The sequence below is a fragment of the Cynocephalus volans genome, chromosome 6 (genome assembly GCF_027409185.1).
Source record: "Cynocephalus volans isolate mCynVol1 chromosome 6, mCynVol1.pri, whole genome shotgun sequence".
NCBI lineage: Eukaryota > Metazoa > Chordata > Mammalia > Dermoptera > Cynocephalidae > Cynocephalus > Cynocephalus volans.
The window spans coordinates 85,938,831-85,959,795 of NC_084465.1; positions in this window are offsets into that span (position 1 = coordinate 85,938,831).

Sequence of the window (20,965 nt, forward strand, 5' to 3'; positions counted from 1 at the left end):
AACAATGAATGCATAGATAGATTCTCCTCATAAAAATCCAAACAATGCAGATAAGGGCTAACTTTCCTCTGACCACCATCCCTGATCCTAGAGCTCTCCCCAGAAGGAAGCACTGTTAGAAAGTGAATGTATCCCCCCACACCTTGTCCATAGGAAAGTGTGTACTATTCATTTTGGTTTACATAATACTCTATGTATTATTTTGTAACTACCTTTTAAATTCAATAATGTCTGGAGCTGTTTCCATGTTAGTATATATAAATAGCTCTACCTCACTTCTTCTTTTTAATTTGTGCCTATTTCTAATAACCATAATGGATTGCTTCAACAGGTCTGATGAGCATCCATCCCTTGCTCCTTTCTGTCTGTTCCAGAAGTCATTGCCTTGTGTGAGAAATACCACTAGCCTGAGATACTGGACATTTGTTTTTTGGCTCTAGCAGTTCTAACTAGAAGTGTGACCTTCAGTTAATCATTAAGACACTACAACCTTTAGTTCCCTTATCTATTAGATGAAAGAATTTGGACCATACAGTTTCTAAGTTCCCATACAGCTATGATAACCAGTGTTTTGGGTACTGAGACAGAATGAAAAAAGTTGTACAAGTGGGTAAAAGCTATGATCTCTGAAGAGGTTCTTCCTAAATTGTTACGTGCTTCCCACAAAGTTAGGTCCATTCATAAACTAAAGTCTAGCTTATGTCACTCTTTCAGTGTATGTGTAGTATTTAATAGTATGTAGGCTTTACTTGACATTACAGGAGTCAAGATATTTTCAACTAGTCACAGATATGCAGATTCCTCTGATAGAACTTGGTTGAAAGTAATTGCAGCTGGACTGTTTATTGGGGGTGGAATTAGAGTGTTGGAGAGCAGGTTTGGGGAAGAAAGTGCTAAAAGGGGGAGAAATTTGAGTGTACAAAAAAGGTGTGTTCAATCATTTGTTCAACATTTATTGAGCACCTTCTATGTCCAGTGGTGGGGATATACTAAAATAAAGAACCAAGACAGTGGCCTTCGTGTTCCAAAATCTTAGCCAGTGCCTGTTCTCCACCCACAAGGCATCTGCATTATGAAGTAGTTCTCTTGCTCCCCAGTCCATCACCGAGGTGCTTTGCTGTTGGAGGGTTCAGATGAAGACTTGAAGAGACACTATCCACATATCTCTTTAATGAGGTTCCCTTCAACCCCACTGTTAATATTTAATCAGTAGAGGAAGATAGTGGTCGACAATAACCATTTTATTACTTATCACTGTTTCTGGAACATTAAAAAAATTATCATTACTAACACCAAAAAAGAAATATTCTTTCACCAGAACACAGGACACTGGGACCTACTGTGGTGTGGCTGAGCCATGGTATAATTAAGTGGCAGGGTGGTGTGGGGAGGTTGAACGTGAGGGTTGCAGTCTTGGACGAGGGGCAAGGAGGACCCAACAAACCTCTCCTACCTTCCTCTCTTCACCCTCGAGAACTGCCAGAGGTCGTAGAGACTTGGTGGCTCAGAGCATGACCTGCACTCACAGCCCTGGTGCTGAGCCCTCGGGGAAGCTGAGTTTCACCCTTTGTCCCCACCCTGCATTCTACTACCAGACTTGTTTGCACCCTCAACCATGTCCCCACCCCCTAGATGTCGTCCCAGAGTTCCCAGATTGAGGGACTCCTGAACTTACTTCTTACTTCACTCCAAGGACCAGCCTTGTCTGTGGGGTGAGAGATGCAAAGCACAGAACCTCCCAACCCCGTCTGGCTGTCTAGTTCACCAAGGAAGCCAATCCTTAGCCTCAAGCCCTTGGACTCCCTGGCAGGCTGCATCAGACAGAATTAGAGTGGAGCCACCATTTGAATAAGCCCTCATGTTCTTTAATGAAATGCTAAACATAAATAAATTCACACACACACACAAAAACCGGGGGGTGGGGGGGGTGGGGGGGAGAAGAAGACATCACAATTACAATTCCTTGAAGTTGACATGACAGCAAACAGAAAGGACATTGCTGGGAGGGAGGGGGAGAGGGAGGAGGGAGGGAGGTTTCGGTGATGGGCCACAATAATCAACGACATTGTATATCGACAAAATAAAATTAAAAAAAAAAAATCCCTGGAAGACTAGCGATTCTTCCCCTTCCCTCATTTCCCACCATCACCCCCCATCCTCCCCACACAAATCGCAGCAGTTTAGAGACCACAGCGATCAAGGCTGGTGGTCTAAGTGAAGCTGTACGGTAGCCATGTTGGCTTTTCTGCAGCTCCCTTTTCTTTACATCATTTCCCCCAGACCCTCCCACTGGCCCTGGATGCCAAGGATCCTAATTCCAGGGCTCCACACTGCGGGAGATCCCTCTCAGCCTTGCCAGTCATCACAGTGTCCCTTCCCAGCACCCTTGTTAATGGTCTGGACCACAATGAAAAGGATGGGACGAACACATGCACCCCCACCCCCAGCCATACCTCCCAAGGCAGTGGCCTTGTAGAAGAAAGTCCCTGCAGGCAACAATGTTTTTAATGGTGTATTTCAGATACTATCAGGTGAAAGGTGGTTTGAGTTTTTTAAGTGGCAAGTTTTTTTTTTCTGGAGTCCCTCAAATCTCCCCACATTGCCCTGCTAATAATAGAAACTCATTAATGTATGAGTTTCCCTAATTTCTCTTTTCATCCTCAAAACTTGAGGGTGAAATCAGGGAATAAAACTGGCAAATACCTATGATTCTGCAAGCTAGAACAGACTACAAATTACAAGTGATCTTTTATGTACACTGAAAAATTTAATTTTCAGTAAATTAAAACCGGGTTATATAGACACTGATATGGGTTGAATTGTGTCCCCCAAATTTTCATATTTTTGAAATTTAATCCCCACTGTGACAATGTTAAAAGGGTGGGAAATTCTATTATGGTAATTGAAAGATGGGGCCTTAAAGAGGTGATTAGATTGTGAAGACCATGCCCTAGTGAATGGATTAATCCATTGATGGTATAATGGTGGTCATGGGTGTGATTCTGATGGCTCTGAAGGGAGATCAAGTAAGGAGGTTACTCTCTGCTTCTGCCATTTTTGCCATGTGACACCCCATGTCACTGTAGAGCCAACACCAAGAACAAGGCTCTCACAGATGTGTTCTCTGGAACTTGGACTTTCCAGCCTCCAAAACTACAAGCAGTAAATATTTTTTCTTTACAAATTACCCAGTTTCAGGTATTCTGTTATAAGCAACAGAACAGACTAATACAGACATTTTGGCAAAAATATTCTGGACTTAAAAAAGCAGTCATTAAAGATACTATATCAGTTACAGGCTGAAATTCTGAAAAATATTCCAGATAAATTGCTCATGTACACCTATACTCTTTTTCTGATAAATCATTCCATTTGCATTAATTTGGTGGTGTCAGAAATAGCTTTGACTGGCCTAATCTTGAAATCTCCCTTTTAAGTGAAATTTCATTTTGGATCAAGAGTTTAAAATGCACGTGTATATGGGGTGTGTGTGTGTGTGTGTGTGTTTAATAAAGTAATTTCTTTAGAATTGTAATTTGTCTCCACTGTAAATAACACCATTCTAGAATGATGGAAAGATGAATAAATGAAATTGAATAAAAGGTGTAACTTTCTTTCTTCTTTATTTTCATTCATTTGCAACCCTTCCCACAATACCAGACTGTTTAAATTTAGTTCTATTTGAGGCATTTATATGTAAATGCTATTCTGCAAAAACATCTCCAGAGGTGTTAGCAAAAATTACGGAAATGTGAAAGCTGTGCAGATCGTCATGGGGAAGACCTGATATGCACTAAAAACATGGAAACCACTGGATCATCCCTCTGAGAGCCCAGACCCCTGAATTCCACAGGCTTGTGGGCCACCTCAGGTTAAAAGCCTTCCTTACACCTTTATTCCTGCCTGTGAACTGCTTTGAATTTTTGTCTTAATTGCTATGTGACACTCAGGCATTCTTCCTCACATAAACCTTATTTTGCCCCCCACAGTGAGGCAAACATCTTCAAAAAGTTTTGGAAGCATCATGTTTATATTGCAAGTCAATGTAATTCACCTGCTGAAATTCATTCACGGCTTCTTAGCCAGTTGTCATAATTTCATTTTTCACCCTTTAGCTCTCTTGCATATGCTGCTATTTTTCTTACCTATTGGTTAGAAAAAGCAAAAAAGTAAGAGCATGCAAAAATGGTGTGGGGCAAAGATAGCACCAAACACCAGCAAGGCAGGGAAGCTGTTTTTATTATGATGATTTCCTTATGTTGTACAGATTGTGATATCCAGCCAGACGAACTCTATGGCTAATATTATGTTTGAAATGAAAAAGATACCAAGTTCTTCAAAATCTGCTTTCTCAAAGGCTGTCTTCTTAAATTTCTATATTTTAAAAACAGTCTTCTGACAGTTAAGATCATATTTAAATCGGCTTTGCAAATTCCAGCAAAAAACTGAGTCCATATTTGTGGATCTATTCTGTTGACTTCCCTTGCTTCCTCCTGGCCAAAAAGATAAGCCATTTTATAAAATTGTGTCATTACTTAAAAAAATATTTTTAAGTACTCAACATACAGCTAGCTAGGCTCCCTGGGAGTTACAGCATACGAGACGGGGACAAAAGGATACAATGATAAGAACTGGAAGAGGAAATTTCATAAAGTGAATATGACTCTAAAGCAAATTTTAAGGGTAGACTGTGATCCTGGTTACTCTAGAAGCTATAGTTAGTTCTGAACTAATTCTGAATTAATTTGTTCAAAATGACCACCACCAAGCTTTTTTAAGAGAACAGGGCACACGTTCTGCAGTTGCATGAATTCCTTTCATGTGACAGTTAGGTAGCAAGGCTAAAAGCATAGAGCTGTGGAGCAATGCATAGCCCAGGAAGAGAAGTGGACTTGGGTTCCAGTTTACCAACAGATTCCTGACTTGTTGAAGTCTCTATGTCTGCACTGTAGTTTTGCCTTTTACACAATTCTCTTTGCTTGTTGCATGGATTTTTTTTTTCTAAAAAAGATGTCCACTGAGGCCGACCCCGTGGCTCACTCGGGAGAGTGCGGCACTGGGAACGCAGCAGCGCTCCGGCCGCGGGTTCGGATCCTATATAGGGAGGGCCGGTGCGCTCACTGGCTGAGCGCAGGAGGGTTGCGATCCCCTTACCGGTCACACACACAAAAAAGATGTCCACTGAGCATTCTCTGGCAGAGAAGAGAAGGAACATCTTACTGCATTCCCGTCTACCATCCTAAGCCTCTCTGCCATCTGTATTTTTTTTTTTTTTCTTCTTTTCTTAAAGAGTATTCTTCTCTGACAGTCTGGGAGTTCACAGTGCAAATACACCCTTCCTTAGCTCTGAACATTGGGCAGTGACTTCAGTTCTCTAAGCCACATGTATTCAACAAATATTTATCGAGCTACTATGGGCCAAGCAGTTTTCTAAGAGATGGGGATTCAGGGGTGAACAAGAAAAGCCCCCATTTAATACGCTCACATTCTTATGAAAGGAGAAACATAACAGGAAGATAAAGGGGCATTTGACAGTGTCAGGTGGCACTAAGAGCTGTAAAGAAAAGGAAAGCAGAGTGAAGGGAGGATAGTGAAGAAGAGAGATTTTTTTTTAGATAGAACTATCAGGAAAGGGCTCTCCAGGTGATCAGCTTTGATCAGAGACTAAATGAGGTGAGAAAGTAAGTCAGATCTCAGGGAGACAGAGACCAGACCCCAAGGTGGCAACAAGCTTGGTCTGTTCCAAGAACGGAAGGAGCTGGTATGGCTGGAATAAATTCAGTGTGGGGCAAAGCAGAAGGAGATGAGGTCAAGAGGTATGTGGGGCAGAGCATCTGTGTCCCATGGGCCATAGTGGGACTTCATGTTGTATCAGTGACAGGAAGCAATCAGAAAGGTTTAGCAGGGGAGTGATGTGATCTGATTTCATTTTATTAAAATGGCTGAAGTTGATTTTGTGGAGAATGGACTACATGGGGTTAAACATGGAAGCAGAAAGACCAGAAAGGAGGTTAAAGTAATGGCTGCAGCAAGGGAAGTTGGTAGTTCATTAATCTATGAAGCTAATGATAGCAATGATCGCATGGTGCTACTGTGAGAATTAAATGAGATAATAATACACATAAGCGGCTTAACACAGGGCCTAGTCCATAGTAACAACTCAGTGTTAGCATTATTGTTGTTACTGTCATGGTTACTATTTTGAGGTGATTCTTTTACACCAACTGTAGCTCCTTTTCTAAGATTTGGGACTCCCATTGCTTGAGAGATTCCAAACACTTCCTAATCCCCTCCAAATATTTCCTCAAGTGTCATTGAGCAGACTTGCACACAGGGAGGTTTATGTGTTTGGGGGAAATGTTCAACATGCTTTGTCGAGACTATCTTTACTCATTGTGGTTGTAAATCCTGCTATTTATGACATTAGAGCAGCATGGTGGAGAGTAGTGATACATTACTGCTTCTGGGGGCATCTGGTAATGTGGGGGCCATTTCTGGATGTCACAAGGACAGGGGGGCAGTTCTGGCACTTAGTGGGTGAGGTCTGGGGATGCTAAATGGTGCAGATCTGCACTAGAAATGATTTTCCCACCCAGACTTCCCATGCTGTCCCTCTGGGAAACACTTAGGTGGCAGGAAAGTCTGCATATACAGGTTGTACATGGCCTGATTCCAGGGAAGTTGTGCAGTGTGGGGGACCTGGGGATGCCGACATAAAGGAAATAGCAATGGATTGAGGACCAGGTCCCAGCCTCAACTCTGACAAGTACAAATCCTGTAAATTTAGATATTTCATTCATTCTTGCTAAGCCTTAGCTTCCTTTCCCATAAAATGGGAGAATTTCCTCCCCCACTACCTCCTTGGAGGGATAAGGAAATTTGATAAAACAATACATGTACATGCATTTGTTAAATTGTAAATCATTTTAAGGCTGAATACTCTGTCCCTCTGCACATACAAGTTGCTAATGAGATAGAAAATACAATCTCTGCTCTAGAGAATTTATAATTCAATCATCAGTAATGAAGAGCTGCAAATGCCTATTAGAGAAGAAAGTAGGAAATGTGCTTTCAAAATTATAGGCCTGGTTTTCACAAACCAAACATCCTATATTTAATTAAACTTTGCAAATGCCAATTTCTTTTTCCCTTAATTAAGGATATTTTCCCAAATATATGCACATGGTACTAAAACATATTAAGTCAAAAATACTCAAAATACTGCTTAGGCTTATAAAAACAAAATTACAAGTAACATTGTTTAGAATACCTACCTTCTTTTAAAAACATAAAAAAGGGAAAAAAGGGAAAATAAAACTACCAAAAAAAAAAAAAAAAAGAAGAGAAAAAGGGAACAACCCAATAGTACAAATTAATCTTTGTTCTGTTTTTCTTTTATTTTCTTTTTGAAATGATTGTCTCCTTTATGGCAAAATGATTTCATTGAAAGAAATTACAATCAGCTTAGAATAAAATTAAACTGATTCTTTATAAAATTTCATTTTGTGATCAGAAAATAGCTACTTCTATGCATTAATTATTCACTTACTCACTAATAGATTATAATAATTATCTACCATAGACCAGTTTTGCACAAACTTTTAAACTTTATTCTAAAGGGCACTCATAGCCCAAATAAACAACAAAATAGAAAAAGGAGGCATGGGGTAACAAATACTAAAAGCTAGACTTCATGTAATTCCTTGAAGAGGACAGTTTTCCTAAGTTACTAAAATAAATTATTAAAGGAAAATAACAACAGAAACAAGAAAGAATTGTGTTACAATGTTCTAAGGTTAAAAATCTGGCAAACTAAGTATCTTAGATAAGATTAATTACTGTGGCACACACTGACTGTTGTGTACCCTGTATTCACTCTCTTTTCCTGCTAACAAACAGCAATAAGTTCAGGTAGCAGGCAAAGACCCCTCTATTTTGCACAGGTGGATTTCTCCTCCAATTCCAGAATATGAATCTTTATTTGCCTAACCTAGTCACTACCCATGGACAATGATTGGTCTAAAGGTAGTGATGAAACCCAGTTTTAGCCAATAAGATATAAATAGACATCTACTGGGTAGGCTTCCAGGATAGCCTTTGATTCACCACATTAAAAAGGCAAACTGTGATTAGGGATGTATATTTTAATTCCTAGAGCAACCACTTAAATGATAATACAAAATCCCATAGATAAATTAAAATGGAATACTAAGAAAATTGTTTAATAAGCAATAAGGTAGGAACAGAAGAACAAAAAAATGAGGGTGAGATAATGAAAAGGTAGACCTAAACCCAACCATATGAATAATTACGTTAAATGTTAATGATCTAAACACATCACTTAAAAAGCAAAGATTTTCAGAGTAAAAAAAAAAGGACCCAAATATATGCTCACTACAAGAGACATACTTTAATAAGACACACAAATAGGTTTGACATATATAAAATAAAAAAGATATACCATGAATTCTAAAAAATAGTTTAAGCAACCCAGAGTAAGTCAGAAAAAATAAAACAAACAAACAAACAAAACAAAACAAAACAAAAAATGAGGTCAACTGTTCAAATCCCAGCACTAGCCAGCCACCAAAAAAATAATAATAATAAATTGAAAAAAATGGAACTAACAGAAAATGTAAAATAGAATGAAAGATTTAAGCTCTAACACATTACTAATTACATTAAATGTAAATGGCATAAACAAACTAATCAAAAGACAAACATTGGCAAAGTGGTTAAAAGAATATGACCTAACTATAAGTTGTCTGTAAAAACTCATTTCAAATATGAATTGAAGGACATTGCTCTGGACTGAATGTTTGTGTCCACCCTCAGATTCATATGTTGAAGCCCTAGTCTCCAATTACATGGTATTTGGAGAAATCAGTAGGCCTAAGAAAGCTAGAGAGGCTATAACAATGTCAGATTAAATAGACAATAAGACAAACGATATTATCAGAGATAAAATGGAATATGTTATAAAGACAGAAGGGACAATTTATCAGGAAGACATAACAGTTATGAATGTGTATGTGCCTAATAACAGAACCTCAAAATACATGGAGAAAAAATTGACAGTATTAAAAAGAAAAAGAGATAATTCCACAATCATAGTAAAATATTTTAATACAATTTCATTTGGCAATTAATAGAACAACTAGACAAAAAATCAAGAAAGAATGGAAAATTTGAGCAATACTATAAACTATTTTGATACAAGCAATACATTCTCTTCAAGTGTACATGGTACACTTACCAAGATAGAATATCTGCTGAGCCATAAAACAAATCTAGGTAACTTTTAAGAAATTGATAGCATACAGAGTTTATTCTCTGACCCAAATAGAATTAAATTAGAAATGAACAAAAAGGAGATGTCTAAGAAACCTCAAGTATGTAAAGATTAAACATGTTCTAAATAAGTTATGTGTAAAAGAAGAAATCAGAAGGGAATTTAGAAATTATTTGGGACAGAATGAGAATAATGCAACACATTTTTTTGATGCAGGTGAAGCAGTGTTTAGAGAGAAATGCATAAATGCCTGTATTAAAAAGCAATTTTTAAAGTTCTAAACCAATGATCTGACATTCTACTTTAAGAAGCCAAAAAATAACAGTAAACCCAAAGTAAGTAGAAGGAAAGAAATTAATTAGAACAGAAATCAACAAAATAGAAAACAGACAGACAAAAGAGAAAATCAACAAAGCTAAAAGCTAGTTCTTTCAAAATTTCAACAGCAAAGGATTATTAAAGCAAAAATTTCAATAGTGCTGACGCTGAGAAGCCCTGAGATACAGTAATCAAAGTGGTTGGTATTGGCAAAAGATAGATATATAGATAGACCAATAGAAAAGAATACAAAGTCCAGAAATAGACCATATATATGATTAATCAATTATTTTTAAAGCATCAAGGCAATTCAATGGGAAAAGGAAAATCTTTCAAGAAACAGTGCTGGAACAACTGGATATCCACATGGGGGAAAATAAACACCAACCCTTTCTCTAACCATACACAAAGACTAAGTCAAACTGTAATAGACAAATGTAAAACCTAAAACTATAAAATTTCCAGGAGAAAATCTTTGTGACCTTTGAATAAACAAAGTTTCTTAGATAGGAACACTAAAACATGGACCATAAAAGGGAAAAAGCAATAAATCGGACTTCACTAGCCAAAGAAGATACACAAATGGCCAATAAGTACACAAAAAGATGTTCAAAACTATCAGTCATTAAGGAAATGCCAATCAAAACCACAGTAAGATACTACTTCACACACACGAGAATAGCTAGAATAAAAAATATGGCACTGACAAATGCTGGTCAGAAGCTGAAGGAAATGCAGCCCTCACACACTCCTGCAACCCTTACACACTGCTGCAACCCTCACACACTGCTGGAGGGAGTGTATAATGATGCCACCATTGGGAAACAGTTTAGTGGTTCCTTAAAGTTTGAACATAGAGTTATCATATAACCCAGCAACTCCACTCCCAGGTATACCCAAGAAAAATGAAAACACATGTCCACATATAACATGTGAAAACATATGTCCACACTATAACTCTAATATTAAAAACTTGCACACAAATGTTCATAGCAACTTTATCTGTAATAGCCAAAAACTGGAAACAACCCAAAATTGACAAAACTCCTTGTAGAGTAATCAAGAAAAAGATGAGAGAACCCAAATAACAAATATCTAGAATTAAAAAAGGGAATATAACCACAGATGTAGAAACCATTAGAAGGATTGTAAGAGAATATTATGAAAAACTTCATGCCAACAAACTTGACAACTTAGATGAAAAGAACAAATTTCTAGAAAAATACACCTTACTGAAATTGACATAGAAGAAACAGAAAATCTGAATAGATCTACCTCTGTAAATGGAATTTTAAAAATAAGTTCCTTTATACAAACATTTTTTCTAATAAAATTGAAGTTGTACATTGAAATTTCCTTTTATTACAATTTAAATTTTTGAAAATCAGAAAATCTAATTATCTGCCCTAATTATTATACTCTAGCCAAACTACCCAATGTTTTCTTTACATTCCTTTCATAAGTTATTTTGCTGCAACTTCTTGATGTTGGGTTTCATTTCACTGACTTCAGCCTTCTAAAACACACAGGAATACTTGAGACCCATTTGTGCTTCTTTGGGTCAAATAAAAAACTAGAACTAAAGTATATTGAAGTCATTCAAACCACACAGATATAAATTACAGGAATCAAGGTAGGAAAGAAGAGATGCAAGAAGAAAAAGACATCACAGACCTCCTATCATAAGGTTATCAAAATTATTGGTATACAGTCTATTCTACCATAGGGTAGCCTTCTCAACCTATAGCATAAAATTACCAGCATGAAAGAACAGTACAAGAATAAGGTTTATGTCCAAATTGACTCCATGTCATTATTCCTTATTCTAGCATTCTTGGAAGGATCCCAGCTGTGATACCTGCAGTAACTGCAGCCACATCTGAATGGTTCCTTTCCTGATCGATTCTAAACTCCCTTAAGCACAGTGTGTGTTAGTTCTCTTTCAAGTTTCTGAATAAATCTGCTGAGTAAGAGATATCTCAGTTTTACCATTCTTTCTTTCCACACAGATAGCAATGTCCTTACTCCTCTTCTCTGGTAGGGCAAGCCCTTGTTGATCTTCTGTAAGATCTTTTCTCTTCTGTCGTGCTGTTGGGATGGACCTTCTGATAGAGCAGAAGGGAATTTGGTAGCAGGATTGAGACTCAAGCTATTAAGGTTCTTTATCAACATTTATGAGATGGGCTGAGAGGCCACTGGTTCTTCCTGGGAATTTTCTTCCATGGGCATCGGAGAAGACTCTGGGGTCAAGATTGGGTTAAGGTCTTGAGAAGGATCCATTGGCTGTCTAGTCACAGTTCTAGAATCCTCCTGGATCTTTGGATCTCAGCAGTAAGTGATGTTGGACTCTCAAATTGCTACAAGGTAGCCTGGAAGGAACTCTATAGCCCAGAAAGAGCCTGAAAACCCAAACACCAACATACAGTGATGAAAGAGCCAACCTCTCTGTTAAAGGAATTGAATTTGTTACCAACAACCTTCCCACAAAGTAAATCCAGGCCACTTGGTTTGACTGGTGAATTTTACCTAACAATCAAGGAAGAAATAACACTGATCTCACGTAAAATTTTTAAGAAAATAAAATAAATGGAAACACTGTCCACTAATCTTATGAAACCACTATAACTCTAATAACAAACTCTTACAGCAACATTACAAAAAGAGAAAATTACGGACCAGCATCTCTCATGAACAGTGTTTCATGTTTTTATCCTGTCAGGGGATATTTGGCAATGTGTGAAGACATTTTGTAGTATAATGAGTTGGGGATATGGAGGAGAGGAGACACTGAATAAGTACTAGGAATCAACATTTTTATAATGTTTGGAAATTTTTATTATAAAATGTTGGAGGGAAAATTAGTGGGTTGTAATTTTCTCATATTCTAACAATTGCATTTCTACCTGGAAGTAGACAGCTATAAAAATACTATAAATATAATATAAAAGCTTTTAAGACAAAAGCAAGAAAACAGATAATATGGTAAGACCAATTAGACAGAAATGTAAAAATTATCAAATCTTAAAGAAAACTTAGTAAAAATTTGACTTTGGGATCCCATAGTGCTTATTCCTGGAAAGCAAAGTAAAATAGAGCATGATTCATCAGCTTTCAAGATGAAAAGAATATAGGTCGTATATTAAAATAAAATATTTTATAAAATATACCATCTTTTCTCAATTTCTTCTCTGAAGAATTTAATATCATTAAAGAAAAATTTCCAAAAAGGAAAAAAAAGTACTATAACTTCATAAGTCTTTATTTTTATATGATTTTTCCCAATCTTTCCTCGAATACAGATATATTTTTAACATGGCAACATGCATTCTGGTTTTTCACATAGGCTATCAAATGTTTCATGTCTATGTAAGCCATTTAATAAAAATGAAATATATTAGTTATGGTGAATTTCTTTAACATGATTAATAATTTTACAATCTAATAGAAGATATTTATTTACAGGAAGATATAAAACTCTAACAGAAGGGGAAAAATAAATCTATAAAGACATGTGCCTTGTTCTTGTGTGAGAAGACTAATTCAATTACAGTCTTCGGCCCACTCTTAGCAAATTTATAGTGCAATTTATCTGGAAAGATTGATCAGCAAGGTATGTACTATCATACCCTATCATTATTATTATTATTTATTATTATTATTATGATAATAATGATGATGATTAGCAAGAGTAGTAGTAGTCTTGGTAGTAATAGTAATATCCTCATCATCTTAATGCTGGCACCTTTTTTTAGAGAATGGCATCGATACTCACTGACTCAAATTATTGTTTCCATTTTCACTCATTCATTAGTTATGAAGAGAAAAATTCCCATACTAATGTAAAACAAGGAAGTGATGTGGGACAGGAAAGTTCAAGAGGAGGGATGATAGACATTTTAATACATCAAAATCTGATGTATTAAATCTGAAAGTATTTCCAAATAGGTAACATTAAACATTAAAAACTATTTTAGAAGCTGGAGAAAATGGACTGGTGTATTTATCTCAGCTGTGGAAGAGTGATACATGACAAAATGGAGGTCATTGTCAGGTATGCATAAAATACAAAACTTTTGTCATAGTATACAATATTAAAAGCAACAAAGATAGAAATATATAATAAACTATTGATAAAGATCTATGTCAAATATAGAAGGTTAGTACCTGATTTACTTGATTTATAGTCAATGCAGGCAAACCATTTACATGCCATGCAGACTTAGAGACATCAGATTAACAACATGAAAAATGCACAACCTTGCTGGACTTCTTTAATAAATTCACAACCTGGGGCACAATTACACAACTATTAAAAATTGAAAATGAACTAAAACCTGAGATTGGAAGCACTGGTTGGTGAAAGTTGGGGTTGAGGGGTGGGGGAAGTAATATATATGTATATATGCTTACAGCAATGCAAATTTATTTTCCCATTCAGAAAATCTATCTAGCAATAAGCCATCAAAGAACTAACGTCCTTTAACTTGGTAGTTTCACTTATGGGACTATACAAGTAATAATCTGAACCTGTATGTTCAAAGTATTGATACAATCCTGGACAAGTCATCAATCTGCTCTTGGTCTGTTCACCAACTACATGTGATGGGATGGGCTAAAGTAATGGTTTTCACATTTACCATGAAAGTCAGACTCCTGGCCAGGCTGGTCCAGGCTTCCACCAAAGAACAGGGGTATATGAGAAGATGTGTGGAAACTTTCCCTTTCTCCCTACTTAGTCATGTCCAGATTTTTGAAAATAAATTTTTATTACAGGAAAAAGGTAAAAAACATGTTCACTAAGTTAGATTACATTAAGTACCAGTTATAGTCTCCCACAAAGAAGTAGTGGCACCTGATGACATCTACCCAGAGACTGGCTGAGGCTAGCAGAGTCCTTTAGTTCCTCCAGGTGACCTCAGCACAGAATCCCTCAGCCCCTCCATTTAGACCTTTGAATATAGGAGATCTGTTGGAATAGGAGAGTCAACAACTTTTCAAAGAACACCTATTGAGGTGTCAGACACTTCACTGAACCAAATGTTTTCCTGGTACTCATCTAAACAAACCATTATAAGGAAATAATTACAAGTATGCAAAATAATTTGAGGAACTTGTAGGTAGATCCAGACTGATGTGCTTATCAATATGCAGATTCCTATGCTCCACTCCCTTCTCCCCCATCATCTGCTAAACCAGAATCTGTTGATGGGACTGAGAAATCTGCCCAGAAGATTCTCATGCAAGCAGTCTGAAGGCTACCCTTAAACAAAAAGTGAACTGAAAGGAGTTTTAAGATCTCTCTTGCCTACAATTTTTCTGAGTCTATAATTTTCTTTTAATAACCTAAAACTTAGAAATAGCTTAAGTGATGAAAAATAGAAAAATGCCTAAAGCATAGTTCCATATAATGGAGTGGTAGAAAGGTCTATAAGATGAATTGCTTTTGGAGAACTTTGGTTCTCTTCTGTTTTATTAGATAACAAGAGCTCTGATGCCCATAGTCTTCTTTTTGCTCTGACTTCCATTGTACATTCAATTTAAGTAGCTTTCCTTGATTAGATTTTCTGGCATTGTCGTAAAACATGCTCCCCAATGCTCCAGCACACAGACACAATTTGATTCTTCTTTTGCTCATGATTTTGGTTTTATTATATATCTATTCTGGTCCTCATGACACTATGTAAAGGAAAGTAATGATGAAAACCACATTCCCCAAATACACCTGTAAATTCCTTGCATGTCTTGATCTATGTCTTCTTTTAATGGCATTTACCCCTCCTCCATTTGTCACCCCATCAGTGATTCTCCATCTGGCCCTGACCACCTTTCCAGCCCCTAATACACTGTGCACTCCAGCGAGACTGGACTCCTTATACCTCGTGTAGTATAGAATTAACCTTACCCAAAGAATGGTCTGGCCTTTGCCCTCAGCTCCTGGAAAGTGATCTCTAAGCCCTGGGAATGTTTTGCCTGATAAGAGTGCTTTTATTTACTCGGGGGCCTTGGGCAGCACTGGACAGTCTAAAAATGTGATTAATGGTGGGGGCTTCAGGTCAAGCATTCTGCTTGACCTGCAGAGGGTCTAGAGAATAAAAGTCAGCCATGCGGCCAGTCAATCATATCTACTTGACTGACCCCTATTAAAAATTCTGTACAATAAGACTCAGATGAGCTTTCCTGGTTGACAATAGTTTATGTATATTGTTTCACTTCATTGCTGGGAGAAGTTAACACAGTCCATGACTCCACTGGGAGAGGACAACTGGAAACTTCACACATGGAGTTCTCCTGGACTCTGCCCATGCATCCCTTACACAGGCTGATGTTAATCTATATCCTTTTGCTGTAATAAACCACAACTGTGGGTTTAACAACTTGTAGTGAGTTCTGTGGACACTTGTAGTGAATTATTGAACCTGAAGGTGGTCTTGGAGACTCCCTAACTTTGCATGCCTGTAATACTCTGAATACATCAAGGTCTTTCATTCTTCCAGGATTTCCTCCAGTAGTTCTCTTTGCCTAATATTCCTTTCCCCAAATATTTTGCCTAATATTTCCTCTCCCCTAGTCACCTGGCAAACTACTGTTCTCATATTTATGATGATTTAACAACATCCCTTTTGTGAGTCCTCACTGCATCCCTCTTTTAGACAAAATTAGTCATTTCCCATCCTAGCCCGATGTGGCTTCCACAGTTCTATCAGTCCACCGAGCACAAGTAATTATGTCCCTCTCATACCCGCATTCTCAGTACCCAGCAGAGTGCTCCCTACACAATGGGCATTTAGTACCTGTGTATGGATTGAATGAATTATATATGGACAGGAGTATTTGAAATAAAGGAGAAGAAACAGACTAGAAAATATGGATAAATGAAGTGCATCTCAGTGATAAATATGTAAGGTATTAATAAGCATCAGCAGGGAATGCCAAGTAATGTCTGTTTAACATTTTAAATTAATTATCTTTTTTTTTTTAATCACAGGAGAACATTAAGCAATGAATTGTCTTCTTTAATTTGAAAAAGACAACTTTTTTTTAAATATGAAAAATGAGGGTAGGACAGCTACAATAAAAATTATTTACCGAAGAAACACATGTACAGGGCCGGCCCGTGGCTCACTCGGGAGAGTGTGGTGCTGAGAACACCAAGGCCCCGGGTTCGGATCCCATATACAGATGGCCGGTTCGCTCACTGGCTGAGCGTGGTGCTCACAACACCAAGTCAAGGGTTAAGATCCCCTTACCGGTCATCTTTAAAAAAAAAAAAAAAAAAAAAAAAAAAAAGAAACACATGTACAATTACGATGTTAGGAATGTTAAATGTAATGTGTAAAGTGTTTTTTTAACTCATAAGCAGATTTGTTTTAGCGACCCAATTACTTTTGGCAATAAAATATATTATTACACTTACCTGTATTTTTCTGGCCAAGTAATTTTAGTTAATTTCTAGTAAGTTACTATAAGGAAGCATTTCAAGAATATGTTTGTTCTTTGTGAAGTATGTTCACTTAAAAAAATAAAATAAAACTCACAGAAATTATATTGCTCTAATTATTTCATGTTAATGTTTATGTTTTATTACATTAAAGTAGCTACTCCCTTAGGGCTTATCTTCTTGGACTTCTACATTTTGAATACTTGGGTTTTAGTCTAAACAAAGCCTACGGCTAATGTTTCATGGCGAGGTTAAAGTAATAACTATGTAACATGCTTGTTTACAGGGGTTTTGGCTTCAGGAACAAGAGGAAGACTTTCATGACCTTTTAACTTTGTATGATAGTATTTGTGGACAATTTCTGAAATTGGATCTTAGTGATTGCCATCTATTTGGTGGCTGCTCAGAGGCCCTTAACTCTAGAAGGTGTCAAGGAAATGGGACCTTGTAAATGAGAGCAGTATGTGTATGTAGGCTGGCTATGTTTTGGCTCATTTGTTTATTGCCAATCACAACAACTGCCCTGGTACTAGGTTTTTGTCTTGTTTTTATACCAGGCACTCTTCAGTAGTCAGTCTTTATGTTTTAAAAGAAAACTCCAGCAACATTTTTGGCAGCAAGATAATTTACCCCTAAAATAGGCCAAGAGATCAATCATTTATTGTCTTTTATTCACATTAAAGCCCAACTTCTTTGAAATGTTGCTAATCCCAGTACTATATATTTGAAGTGTATTCTTTTTTTTTTTTTTTTTTTTTTTTAAAGATGACTGCTAAGGGGATCTTAACCCTTGACTTGGTGTTGTCAGCACCATGCTCAGCCAGTGAGTGAACCGGCCATCCCTATATGGGATCCGAACCCGTGGCCTTGGTGTTATCAGCACCGCACTCTCCCAAGTGAACCACAGGCCGGCCCCATTTGAAGTGTATTCTAACTAAACGTTTCTGATCATGTAGCCCCAACTTAGCAATGCAACATCTTCATCCTTTTTTCAAAAAGAATAATCAGTGAGCTGAGAAGAGATAAATATATTTGAAAATTTGCTAGTAATTTTATCATAGAAGTATATTCTCTGGCTTCATAGGAGGAGACCACAGGATTAGATATTTAAGTCTAATGTTGACGGCAGTTGTCTTTTAAACTTAAGTTTTCACATCTGGGGTGGCAGCATGTGTAGCTCTGAATACCAAGCACTGCTGGTGGAAACTATTTTAAAAAGTCTCTAGAAATTGTCCTAAGCATACAGCAAACAGAGAAATATTTATTCAAGAAAACCTACTAAAATTCAGAAAGAACTGTAAGAGTATGTCAGATTTGAATCATGACCCTTTCTCTCCTTTACACCATCCAGCTCACTTGACAAAAGCCCCATTCTAGGTGAATATGGCCAAGAAGACGGTGCTACCCCTCCCTTCGGCTCCCAATCAAGGTTTATTATATCACAACAGGAGGATAGGCCACTAACATTGCTCATCTCCCCCTACACTGTTTATGAGCATAACTTCCTGGAGAGTGCAGCCAAGAGGTTAGGAGTTCCCTTTCTCCATGCAGCACTCAGCCACAGGATGGAGGTGCAGCAGGCCCCAGAATACTGGAGCCCCAATTACCCTTGCTACAACTTGCTCGAAAGGCAGAGGTTCCATGCAAGGAGAGAAAAGCCAAGAAGATCAGAAGTTACTGCTCCACCCAGCATAGTGCTTCAGAGATTTTTCCCAAGGAGAGAGGTAGTTCATAAGAAAAGAGAGCTCCAAAATTTCCCCAAAGTAACTGACCTTATTTAAAACAGAGGATGAGAAAGTTCAAGCCAGAGAGTGCCCTAGAAAACAACAGCTTCTCTAGAGCAACAGCTAAACCATGTACCAGCTAGTTCACCAAAGAGAACCAAGGAAAGTGACAGCTAAGTGCCCTCCTGGGGTCAGAACAAACCTCAAAGGCTGGCCTCAAAAACTACCCTTGCTTGAATTTAATTGTGTCAAACTGCAGAGCAATTTATGTACCAGAGCTTTGTTGAAAACAATAAAGGAATCAGCTGGCAATTCATGGAGCCAAATAGTTGGGTGTGATACCAAGTGAGGCAGACAGCTTCACAGGGAGACAACTGGGAAAGATAGTCAGAGAAAGCCCACGTAAAATCACTATCATCCCAATGTGATTGGGTGTATGCCCACAGCAGTGCCCTCCAACAAGTGATGCCCCACACAGTGAGAAGAAACAGACTTTGCTAAAATAGCCCAGCCAAGTCACACACAGGCACACAAGCAACCAAATAACAAAAACAAGCTCCAGAGAGAGAGAAGGAAATCAGTATCCATATTTACAACAATATATTACCTAAAATGTCCAATTTTCAACAACAACAACAAAATATTAGACATGCAAAGAAATAAGAAAGTGTAAGCCTTACATGGGAACAAAAGAAAATGCATGAGAGGGACCAGATGCCAGTTTTAAAAAAGAATTCAAAGTAACCATTATACTTGTATATGTACAAAGAACTCAAGGAAATGATACTTGAAGAAAAAGAACTTATGATGATGATGTGCCATCAAATAGAGAATATCAATAAAGACACAGAAATTATAAAAAAGGAACCAAATGGAAATTCTAGAGTTGAAAACTAGAATAACTGAAATGAAAATTTATTAGAGGAGCAAGTAAAATAGATTTGAAGTGGCAGAAGAAAGAATCAGCAAACTTGAGGATAGATTGATAGAGATTATGCAATCAGAAGAATAGAGAGAAATGTATAATGAAAAATAATAAAGAGCCTCAGAGAAATATGAAGTACTTTAAGTGAGCCAAAATACATATAGTGAGAGTACCTGAAGGAGAGAAAAAAAAGAGAGTAGAAAAAAATAGTTGAGGCTGGTCAGTTAGCTCAGTCAGTTAGAGAATGGTTTTGATAACACCAAGGTCAAGGGTTCAGATCCCCATACTGGCCAGCCACTAAAAAAACAAAACAAAACAAAAATTTTAAGAAATAATAGTGCAAAGTGTTCCAAATATACTGAGAAAACATTCATCTACATATCCAAGAAGCTCAGTGAACTCCAAATAGGATAGATGCAAAGAGATACAAATTGAAACACACAGCAGTAAAAATGCTGAAAGACAAAAATAGAAAGTTTGGAGCTGGCCAGTTATTTCAGTTGGTTAGAGCATAGTGTTGCTAACACCAAGGTTAAGAGTTTAAATCCCAGAACCAACCAGCTGCCAAAAAAAAAGGTTTTTTTAAAGAAAATCTTGACAGCAGCAAAAGAAAAACATCTTGTCACATACAAGAAAACCCAATAAGATTAATAGTTGACTTTTCTGTGGAAACAATGAAGGCCAGAGGCAATGGAATGGAAAATATTCAAAGTGCTGAAAGGAAAAACTGTCAACCAAGAATCTTATACCCAGCAAAAATATCTTTCAAAAATGAAAGTAAAATAATGATATTCCAAGATAAACCAAACTTGAAAGAATTTATCACTTCCAGACACATGTTACAAGAAATACTAAAGGAAGTTTTTCAGGCTGAATCAAGTAAACCCAAATGGAAGTCTGAATCCACGTGAAAAAAACAAAAAAGTATGAATAAAGGTAAAAATATATTGTGGTATAAATGCATATTTCTTCTTCTTTCTTCTCTTATCTGATTTATAAAGCAAGTACATAAAACGACATGTATGTATGTACATATGTATATATTGTTAGACCTATCACATATAGAAATGTAATTTACTTGGCAATAACAGCACAAAGCAGGTGGCTCAGAGCAAATTATGGGAATAAGGAAACAACACCAGATGGTAACTCAAACCCACAAAAACAAACAACAAGTACCAAAATGGTAAATAAGAAGCTAAACATAACAAACACTATAAATATGTACTTTCTCTCCTTTCTTTTTTCATCTTTAATAGACATAAAAT